Genomic DNA, 10428 nt, shown 5'->3' on the forward strand with positions numbered 1-10428 from the left:
GTGTCCCTCAGTAACAATTCTGTGTCTGTCCCTGAGTAAAAATTCTGTGTCCCTGAGTAACAGTTCTGTGTCCCTGAGTAACAGTTCTGTGTCCCTGAGTAACAATTCTGTGTCCCTCAGTAACAATTCTGTGTCCCTCAGTAACAATTCTGTGTCCCTCAGTAACAATTCTGTGTCCCTCAGTAACAATTCTGTGTCTGTCCCTGAGTAACAATTCTGTGTCCCTGAGTAACAGTTCTGTGTCCCTGAGTAACAGTTCTGTGTCCCTGAGTAACAGTTCTTTGTCCCTCAGTAACAATTCTGTGTCTGTCCCTGAGTAACAATTCTGTGTCCCTCAGTAACAATTCTGTGTCCCTCAGTAACAATTCTGTGTCTGTCCCTGAGTAACAGTTCTGTGTCCCTGAGCAACAGTTCTGTGTCCCTGAGTAACAGTTCTGTGTCCCTGAGTAACAATTCTGTGTCCCTCAGTAACAATTCTGTGTCTGTCCCTGAGTAACAATTCTGTGTCCCTGAGTAACAGTTCTGTGTCCCTGAGTAACAGTTCTGTGTCCCTCAGTAACAATTCTGTGTCTGTCCCTGAGTAACAAATCTGTGTCCCTCAGTAACAATTCTGTGTCCCTCAGTAACAATTCTGTGTCCCTCAGTAACAATTCTGTGTCTGTCCCTGAGTAAAAATTCTGTGTCCCTGAGTAACAGTTCTGTGTCCCTGAGTAACAGTTCTGTGTCCCTGAGTAACAGTTCTGTGTCCCTGAGTAACAATTCTGTGTCCCTCAGTAACAATTCTGTGTCCCTCAGTAACAATTCTGTGTCCCTCAGTAACAATTCTGTGTCTGTCCCTGAGTAACAATTCTGTGTCCCTGAGTAACAGTTCTGTGTCCCTGAGTAACAGTTCTGTGTCCCTCAGTAACAATTCTGTGTCTGTCCCTGAGTAACAATTCTGTGTCCCTCAGTAACAATTCTGTGTCCCTCAGTAACAATTCTGTGTCTGTCCCTGAGTAACAGTTCTGTGTCCCTGAGCAACAGTTCTGTGTCCCTGAGTAACAGTTCTGTGTCCCTGAGTAACAATTCTGTGTCCCTAAGTAACGATTCTGTGTCCCTAAAGTATCTGTGGCCCTAACTCTGTCCCTTATACAGAGAGGCATGTCTCTCTTGAATGACCAGAGGCAAATGGAGAATTGTAAGATGGCCGCAATTTATAGCTCCATCATTACACAGTGCTGGCTGGCTGGCTGCTGATTGGCTAATGCAATCACATGTCATGAATGAATGCATTATGGGTCAGCACGCCTTGTCTGCGCGCCTTCCCAGAGATCCCCGCTCCGTCGCCACACATGTCGCCGCCATTTTTGGGAAAATTTCGATTCGCGCATCCGAAGTTGGCTAATCTTCGAATTTGTCGCAAATCGAATATTTCCCAATATTCGAAACGAATTCCACTTCACCATGTTCGATTCGCTCATCTCTAGTAAACGCCATTGAGGTTCTCAAACATTTTCTACTTAGGAGGTTGTTCAACTAAATTGGGTGCTAAAATATCCCTTAGAGCCCTAGTCTTTTTGAAAATTAATTTGTGGTTGCATTGGAAGGATCGGACCCAAAATATTATCCTCCCTAAGGATGTTCCAGTGTTTTTTTAAAACAGTTTTAATCCAATTGTATTGTGATGAGAAAGTAGTAAGAAAGGCCCATTCATGTGTATTAATATTAGGTCGTCTCATTTTTGTGATTTAGTGATAAGAGATTCTCTATTCAGTTGAGAAACTGCCTCTACCTCCTGATCAAGAACATCAGGAGAGTAACCCTTCTCCAAACATCTATTCTTAAGGATCTCAGCTTGTGCAAAAAAATTTTCCTTCCTGGAACAGTTTCGATGAAACTGACCCTTTGGGATACTCCTAAGCCATGTAGGATGATGACAACTTTCTACTGGGATAAAACCATTACAATCTGTGGTTTTGAAATGTGTTTTAGTTAAAAATAAATGATTGTTTCGATAAATAGTAAAATCCAAAAAATGTATGACAGAGTCCCTAATATGAAACTCGAATCCCTCATGAGTTAGAATTAAGTCGCGACATGAAAGAATGTAAAGGTGACATTCCCGCGCCACAGAAAGAAGGCATCATTGATATATTGATGCCAAAAAATTAAGTTATCACCTCTATCTGTGTAGACAGCTTCCATCTCCCAAAACGCCATAAATAAATTGATGAGACTAGGAGCAAATTTTGCTCCCATCGCTACACCCGTACGCTGCCGAAAAATGTTTCCTCCATAATAAAAATCATTGTGTTCAATTCCAAATTTTAACAAATTCAAAATAAATTACATTTGTTTAGAAGAAAGATCCTTGTTCAAATTCAGGAAAAATTCTGCAGCATCCTACCACCTCTCATGGGGAATAATGGAGTACAAAGAGGAGACATCAGCTATTACCATCAAAATGGACCCTTCAATGCTCAATCCTGTCAGTTCATTAATAATCTGAGTGGTGTATTTCAAAAACGCAGGGGTTTTGTCAATCAATGGTTGCAAAAAGAAATCAATATATGTACCTACGTATACGTGAGGTGACAGAATCTTTTCCATTCACTATAGGTCTTCCAGGAGGCTTGTGAACATTTTTATGAACTTTAGGGAGGTAATATATGATGGGAATTCTAGAAGCCAATGGCAATACATATTGCTTTTCCTTTTTATCTACAATACCATCTTTAAATCCTCCCTGTACAATTTTGATGTCATATTTTTTTATAAGCACAAGTGGGATCCTTTCTCAAGATTTCATATGTATTGGTATCAGACAAAAGATTATTCATTTCCTCAAGATAATCCTGTTTCCTAAGGAGGACAATTCCTCCTCCTTCAGCGGCAGGTCGAATAACCAGATCCTTACAGTCAAAGGATTGAATACCCACCAATAAGACCTTTTCTTGAATTTCGCTCGTTCTAAATCTTTCAATACCATATTCTTAAAAACCATGATATTGGCATTATTCTGCCCTGAGGGACTGAATAAAGATGCATTCCTAAGCCCAGTATGGACCACATTCTCAGTCTGTGGTATGGGAACCCCATTTGTAACAAGAGGATTGGAAAGAAAATAATGTTTGATATTCAATTCCCTAACAAATTTGTGTATATTGATAAAGGTTTAAAATTTATTAAGTGACCTAGTAGGCGCAAATTTGAAACCCTTATCCAAAATAATTTTTTCCTGTACCGTGTGGTCAACTATGATGAGATCAAAAATACCCTTACCACTTAACGTTTTTTTTTGGCCATGTTTTTTACTTCCTCCTCTGCATCCTCTGGCTTTTTTTCCATTTCCTTTTCCTGTTCCCTTGACTAAAAAACTATTGGTTTTAAATTTCAAAGGGGCCGACTGTTGAGAATTCCCTCTCAAGGGAACATAGGCCTTCTGGGGTTCATGATGATGGTAATCAACTTTTTCCTCTCTCTGCTGGTACAAAAGTTCAAACCGATTATGGAGAGGAACTTGGGGTGCTCCATACTGGGAGGGTCCACCATAAGCTCTCATGTAATCTACTCCCCTCCTTCTCATAGGGGACCAATAGACACCTCCATGTCTACTCGCCTGTGGTGATGGGAATACAATTCCCTTTCCTCATAGCCTAAACTGTAATAATCACATGTGTGACTACCCAAATGAGACATGCCCCCTCTTCCTCATTGATGACATTAGAGGGTACCATAATCCCCCCCCCCCCAGATCTTTAAGACTGTTTAAACTGAGGACAATGTCACTGATAGTCTCCCTGGGGATAGGCCATTTTCTCCTGTGAACCCACAGGTCGATCCACAGAAACAGCTGCAGGGGGGCCAGAATTCTCAGCTGATGGTTTATTGGATCTATTCTCCTGATTCTCCCGCCATTTAAAAACACATCCTAACTTATAATCCTCAACGTTTCTAAGGTACTTTTTCTGTTTCTTGTTCCTTTGTTCCCCTTCCTCACCCACTAATATTTCTTTAAGCTCCTTACTGTATATAAAATAAATCTCTTCTTTACTGTGAAGTGCTAATTTCTCTTTAATTTCATCAATCTCTTTTTTAAGTTTATTAACTTTTTTGTGTTTCTCAGAAACAGTGTAGAGCATAGCTGAGGAAAGCCTTTCACTTGCAGGACACTTGCTTCTTTCCACTTCTTCTTTCTTCTTCAGTATTCTGTTCCAAAAAAGAAAAAACTGCTATTGATTTGAAAAACAATTTCAAACAATTTAGAAATCTTATGGAAAAACAGATACAAGTTTGGTGGGATGTGAGCTGGAAAGGTATATTAACAATAGGATTACCCCTAGAAGATTAAGATGGCTTAGTGAATAAAGAATTGATTGAAGAGTGCTTTATGTTTTTCAATAGAAATGAAAGCAGATTATTAGAACTGATTATTAAAAGAAAGCAAATTAAACTTAGAAAAGTGGAAAACAACATCAAAGATCTAAAAAATATTATGCCACCCAGATACCAATGAATATAAAGAAAGATCAAAGACAGTACAAGATTATATTTCTAAGGTTGACAGAGACACTAAAAATAAAAAAGTGAAAAAATATCAGTCAGTGCCCATCAGTGCTGCCTGTCAATGCCCATCAGCAGTGCCAGCTCATCAGTGCCACCTATCAGTACCCATCAGTGCCACCTATCAGTGCCACCTAACAGTGCCCTTCAGTGCTGCCTATCAGTGCCGCCTATCAATGCGAATCAGAGCTGTCTATCCATGCCACCTCATCAGTGCCGCCTATCAGTGCCCATCAGTGTCGCCTATCAGTGCCCATCAGTGCTGCTTATCAGTGCAGCCTCATCAATGCACATCAGTGAAGGAGAAAAATTACCTGTTTGCAAAATTTTATAATAAAAAGAAATACAACCTTTTTTAAAAAAATATTTTTGCTCTTTTTTTTGTTTATAGCTCAAAAAATAAAGCACCCAGTGGTGAGTAAATATCACCAAAAGAAAGCTCTGTTTGTATGAAAAAAATTACAAAAATTTAATATGTGTACAATGTTGCATTATCGCGCAATTCCCATTCAAAGTGCGACAGCGCTGACAACTGAAAATTGGCCTGGTAAGGAAGGGGGTATAAGTGCCCAGTAGACAAATTGTTAAAGGTTGTCATAATGGAAGAAGATGGTTTCTATGCATTTAAATTTGTGTGTTAATTTGTGATCTGTCTTCCCATTTTTATAAAGCTACAATTTTACTATGCTCTTATATTTGTATGACTTACTTAATTTTTCAATAAAAAATGTTATTGTGAAAAAAATGGTGCAATCTGCACCATTAATAATAAAAATATGTCAAAAGAAAATCATGAGTCAAAATATTACAAATACAAATACAGACATACCATAAAATTTGCAATAAAAGAAGAAATATTTAAAATGAAAATAACACAAAAATCATGAAAAATGGATATCATATCTTGCAGCAGAATTACAGATCACTAATTAAACAGTTTAAGTGTATGTCTACATTAAGACCATTCGGTACCAGGGTGTTGGCTTCATGTATCACCATATTTCCCTTTAAAAATTACCCCCATCCTGTGTCTGAGAGTTGTAAACCTTGGGGGGGGTCCCTATTATAGTGGAATGCGAAAATGCTTTAACAGTATGCCCCTTAAATCCCTTCTTAATATTGTAGACATGTTTCCTTATGTGAATAGCTAATTTTCTCATGGTCCTCCCAATATACTTGAGGCCACAAGGATATTGAATTAAATATGCTACGCCTTTTGAATCACAAGAAAAATTCCTACAGAAAATTCTTGCAGAACAGAGGATAGACCCTGCTTTAACCAACATTCAAGTGCAACTGTAACATAGATGGAAAAAAAAGTCTTCTGGGGAAAGGGAACAGAAAGAGGGGTGTTTTAAAAGTTATAGTTGCATTTTAAGGCTTACCTACAGTGTCTGTGTTAGGTTTGTCTGGCAAAGAGTTCCTTAGTTATTCACAACCTGCAGTTTGCCATGGCATGATCAGACACCTGTCTAGTGATAGTTTTTTCTTGTTTTGTTCTCCGATTGATTGATTGATTTCATTTTTTTTGTTCTATCTTCATTATTCCTCCTGTCCTTTCAGAAATGTGCTTTTTACAAGTGGTTAATTTTCTGCTTGATCAATCTCTTGCCCTTCCGTCTGGCTTTTCTGGTTCTCCAAGTAACTGATGTGTACCCCAGTTTGGACATATCTTCTGATTCAGATGAGCTGTTCCCATAAAGGGATTTGCTGAGGTGATGATCATTTGATTAGTCTTGAGTGTTCCTTGTTACTGTAATTGCCAAGTTCCAGTTTCATTATGCTTTATTTCTGACTCTCTCTTAGGTTGTCTTAATCCTAGGATTTCCTGTTCTCATTTTGTGTAGACCCTGCTACCTCTTTAAACCTGATTGTTCTTGAACTATAAGGCTTCCCAGATCTGACTTTTTTTATGTTTTGACCAGGGGTGGACTGACAACTCATGGGGCCCCCGGGAATAGAGGATCATGGGTCCCTGTGTCCTTGCCCAAACTCCAAAAAAGCCAATGAAAAAGGTACCAGGGGCATCTCATGGGGCCCCCTACTGACCCTGGGCCCTCGGGCAGTGCCCACGTTTTCAAATGGTCAGTCCGCCCCTGGTTTTGACCAAGGTTTTCTCTTGCATGTTCTGACCTATGCTGTGTTCCTGACTATATATTTGTTCCAGGTTTTGTTTTTGCTGCTCAGATTTTATTACTCCCAAAGAAAAATCTTAGGCACTAAAGAACACCCTTCTTAAAAAGACCAGAAACTACACCTTCCTAAGTACTAGTGCATGCACACTGCTCAAAACAATGAAAGGAACACTTTGAAAACACATCAGATTGCAATGGGGAAAAAATATGCTGGATATCTATACTGATATGGACTGGTTAATGTGCTAGTAATGCAAGGATGCCCCATATTTTGATGGAAATGAAAATTATCAACCTACAAAGAACTCAATTCAAAGATACCCTAAAAATCAAAGTAAAAAAAATGATGCAGCAGGCTAGTACATTTTGCTGACATTTCATTGCAACAACTCAAAATAGTACTCGGCAGTTTGTATGGCCCATGTATGCATGCCTGACAATGTCGGGGCATGCTCTTAATGAGATGATGGATAGTGTTCTGGGGTATTTCCTCCCAGATCTGGACCAGGGCATCACTGAGCTCCTGGAAAGACTGAGGTGCAATCTGGCGGCGTCGGATGGACCAAAACATGATATCCCAGAGGTGTTCTACTGGATTTAGGTCAGGCGAGCATGGGGGCCATTCAATGGTATCAATTCCTTCATCCTCCAGGAACTGCCTGCATACTCTCGCCACATGGGGCCAGGCATTGTCGTGCACCAGGAGGAACCCAGGACCCACTGCACCAGTGTAGGGACTAACAATGGGTCCAAGGATGTCATCCCGATACCTAATGGCAGTCAGGGTGCTATTGTCTAGCCTGTAGAGGTCTGTGCATCCCTCCATGAATATGCCTCCCCAGACCATCACTGACCCACCACCAAACTGTCATGCTGAACGATGTTACAGGCAGCATAATGTTCTCCATGGCTTCTCCAGACCCTTTCACATCTGTCACATGTGCTCAGGGTGAGCCTGCTCTCATCTGTGAAAAGCACAGTGACGGACCTGCCAATTCTGATGTTCAATGACAAGTGCCAATCGAGGTTTATGGTGCCGGGCAGTGAGTACAGGGCCCACTAGAGGATGTCGGGCCCTTACTCCACCCTCATGAAGTCTGTTTCTGATTGTTTGGTGAGAGACATTCACACCAGTGGCCTGCTGGAGATCATTCTGTAGGGCTCTGGCAGTGCTCATCCTGTTCCTCCTTGCACAAAGGAGCAGATACCAGTCCTGCTGATGGGTTAAGGACCTTCTAAGGCCCTGTCCAGCTCTCCTAGAGTAACTGCCTGTCTCCTGGAATCTCCTCCGTGTTCTTTAAACTGTGCTGGGAGAGACAGCAAACCTTCTGGCAATGTCACGTATTGATGTGCCATCCTGGAGGAGTTGAACTGCCTGTGCAACCTCTGTAGGGTCCCGGTATTGCCACATGCTACCAGTAGTAATATTGACCATAGCCAAATGTGAAACTAGTGAAAAATAGTCAGAAAAGATGAGTAGGGGATATAAAGTCATTAGACTCCACCTGTAAAGCCTTTCCTGTTTTGGGGGTCATCTCATTGTTGCCCATCTAGTGTACCTGTTGTTAATTTCATTAACACCAAAGCAGCTGAAACTGATTAACAACCCCCTCTGCTACTTAACTGATCAGATCAATATTCCAGGAGTTTAATTGCCTTGATGCTATACTCTGATTAAAAAATGTTCCTTTGGGGGGGCGTGGTCTGCCGCGGCTGGAAGATGGCCGCATAGAGAGGGAGCTCCCGCCGGCCGGATCCCTCTATATCGCCACACGACGGAGCGGGGTGAGAGGGTGCTGTCACGTCATGGGGAAGACTGACCGGACCTCATCCGGTGCCCGATCGCGCTCAACACGGGGCCAGGGTGTGCAGGGGAGACACATAAAGGAGCTCTTCCGCTCCCAGCAGCAAAAGGGAAGGGCCGCAGCCATCTCCTTCTCCTGCTGCATCCCCCTCCCCCCCCTCCCTACGGCTGCTGATACAATTAACCCTCCCTGCTCTGACATACAGGCAGCTCCAGACACAGTGCCTCAGCATGATGTCCCCTCTGCCTCACAATCTTTGTCCCTGAGGGATCTTCAGGCTGTGGCCGCTGACATTAAGGCCACCCTGACAGCCACACTCACTGCAGCATTAGGGGATCTGCATAATGATTTAAGGGCCATGGGTTCACGATTGGATCACGTGGAATCCGCATCCAGGCAAAATGGTTCCGCAATTCTTGATTTACAACATCAGTCAACGATACACGCGTCAACTATCAGAGAGCTACACAGGCATATTGAGGATTTAGATAACCGTGGCCGCAGGCGTAACATCAGAATCTGTGGTCTCCCAGAATCAGTAGAAAATACCGATATTCCCAAGGCAGCAATGGCCATATTCAATAACCTCCTTGGTCGCCCGCAAGCAACCCGATTGACATCGAACGTGTGCACAGAGCGATCCGCCCCAGGAGGGGAGATGCAGACCCACCCAGGGATATCGTTTGCTGCCTAGTCAGTTTCCCGCTCAAAGAAGATGTCCTCCGATGTGCTAGAGACAGAGGGCGCCTTTTATATGAGGGGACAGAAATACAACTGTTTCAGGACTTATGTAGCACCACCCTGCGCCAACGGCGCGCCTTACGCCCTCTTCTGGATACGCTCCGATCGCGTAACATTCCGCACAGATGGAGGTTCCCCTTCTGTCTCTCTGTACAAGTTAGTGGCCGTTTTTACAACCTGCGAACCCCTGAAGAACTGCCCTCTTTCTGTGCCTCCATAGACATCCCGCTGATTGACCTGCCTGATTGGTTCAGCTCCATGAGATTGCCGCTATCCCAGGATTTGGTAGCCGAGGATAGTGCTATGGATTGGCGCGGTCAGTCTTCTCGTAGAGGGCGGATGGCCCCATCGACCCCTCCGAGACCCCTCATGGGGGACGCCACGACTACCTTCAGTCCGACGGCCTCGCCAGCACACAGGAGGCCAAGACGCGAAACCTAATGGTCCCTGTTCTTCCCTCAACATTGCTACTTTGATGCATACCCTGCTGAGTATTTACGTTCTGCTGTTACTGCACACCTTTTTTCGTCCACCCGCCCCATATGTTCCAGTTGCGCACTTGCGCTCTCTGATCAATGCTCGTCGGACTCCTACTTTACTACCTTTACTACTTGTCCGTCAAGATTGCAGCCTGTGATTCATGGAACTCTGTCACTGCCCCATGCGCAAATAGTGGGCCTCCACAGTTCCTTCATGCCTTACAAGGGGTTGGGAGTTGGCCCCATTCTAGCTGTCTCGTCCTCATACAAGGGGGATCAGTTTTTTCCGACATCGTCTTACTGACAAGCTCTGAACTTCGCCCTCACATCTTTGCGGATGTCCTGCTGCTCGCTTGGGGCTGTTCGGTGATGAATTGTTCACCCCCTCATCCTCTCCGTGTACATTGGAACGCTTGGCCTTCCCGACCCTCTGGAAGTGATCCCTGCTCAATTTGTAATGTATAATTTCTGCGTGAATATGTTAGTGTCTCTAAATTTCCACCGGGGGGTGGTTTGAGGGGAGGTGGTTATTGTATGCGAGGACGGATAACTGCTTTTTTTGGGGAGGGTAAATGTTCGTACAGTCAGTGGAATCTGATTATGTGGACGAGCATCACCTCTCCCCGCTACTGGCTAGACATTTCAGAATGGAACCGTGTCATTCTGATCACTCCCATGCTCACTTCCCTCCTCCTCCTCCTCCCCACCCCTACGCCATTCCGAGAG

Source organism: Staurois parvus, unplaced genomic scaffold, assembly GCF_062004578.1.
Source record: "Staurois parvus isolate SC_StPar_1 unplaced genomic scaffold, SC_StPar_1.0 ptg000860l, whole genome shotgun sequence".
Taxonomy (NCBI): Eukaryota; Metazoa; Chordata; class Amphibia; order Anura; family Ranidae; genus Staurois; species Staurois parvus.